The sequence below is a fragment of the Arachis duranensis genome, chromosome 7, assembly GCF_000817695.3.
Source record: "Arachis duranensis cultivar V14167 chromosome 7, aradu.V14167.gnm2.J7QH, whole genome shotgun sequence".
Taxonomy (NCBI): Eukaryota; Viridiplantae; Streptophyta; class Magnoliopsida; order Fabales; family Fabaceae; genus Arachis; species Arachis duranensis.
This window is the reverse complement of record NC_029778.3, coordinates 36,899,048-36,900,558: the sequence shown is the minus strand read 5'-3', so window position 1 is coordinate 36,900,558 and position 1,511 is coordinate 36,899,048.

Sequence of the window (1,511 nt, the reverse complement as noted above, 5' to 3'; positions counted from 1 at the left end):
ATCCCTCTGTGACAAAAGAGAGTAAGCATGAAGAGCTTCTCTCAGTTCAGGGTCAAGAAGAGCCCACACAGTCAAACTCTAAGTTTGGTGTTGTGAGGCCACAACCAAAGTCTAAGTTTGGTGTTCAAATTCCATATCCAAACTCTAAGTTTGGTTTGGAGACAACACACTAAATTGACCTGATCATCTTGTGGTTCCATGAGAGCCACTGTCAAGCTAATGACATTAAAGAAGCGCTTGTTGAGAGGCAACCCAATTTTATTTATCTAATTTTATTTTATTTTGTTTTGGTGTTATTTTTGTGTTGAATTAGGTACATGATCATGAGGAGTCACGAAAAAATCAAAAAAATTAAAAACAGAGTCAAAAACAGAAGAAAAAAAATTTTCACCCTGGAGGCAGCGCAGACTGGCGTTCAACGCCAGTAAGATGCATCTGGCTGGCGTTCAACGCCAGAACAGAACATCTTTCTGGCGCTGAACGCCCAAAAGAAGGCAATCTACACGCCTATATGGTGAAGGAATGGTATTTCTTTTCACCTCAGGACTTGTGGACCCCACAGGATTCCCACCTCAGGATCTGTGGACCCCACAGGATCCCCACCTACCTTTTCTTTTAATCCTAATCACACTCTCCTAATCCAAATCTCATTTTCAATGTCACACTTCCCAAAAACCTTCACCAATCACCTCAACTCCTCTTCCCAATTTCCCCATGCACCATTCACATCAACCTCCTCTTCCCCATAAACCCCACCTACCTTCATAAAATTCAAATTCAATTTCCCACCCTTTCCCACCCAAAATGGCCGAAACCTAACCCTCCCCCCTCCCTATAAATACCCCCAAAATGGCCGAATACCCACCCTCTCTCTCCCTATAAATACCCTTCCCTTCTACTTCATTTTTCACACCACACAACCCCTTCTTCTCCCACATAGCCGAACCTACTTCTCCCCCTCTCGCAAAAATTCTCTTCTTCTTCTTCTACTCTTCTTTTCTTTTTGCTCGAGGACGAGAAAATTTTAAGTTTGGTGTGGTAAAAAGCCTAAGCTTTTTATTTTTCATTCACCATCAATGGCACCCAAAACCGGAGTTTCCTCAAGAAAGGAAAAGGGAAGGCAAAAACTTCCACTTCCGAGTCATGGAAGAAGGAGAGATTCATCTCCAAGAGCCACCAAGACCACTTCTATGATGTTGTGGCAAAGAAGAAGGTGATCCCCGAGGTCCCTTTCAAGCTCAAAAAGAATGAGTATCCGGAAATCCGACATGAAAACCAAAGAAGAGGTTGGGAAGTCTTAGCCAACCCCATGCAACAAGTCGGAATATTGATGGTTCAAGAGTTCTATGCTAATGCATGGATCACTAGGAACCATGATCAAAGTATGAACCCGAATCCAAAGAACTATCTCACAATGGTTCGGGGGAAATACTTAGATTTCAGTCCGGAAAATGTGAGGTTGGCGTTCCATCTACCCATGATGCAAGGTGATGAACGCCCCTACACAAGAA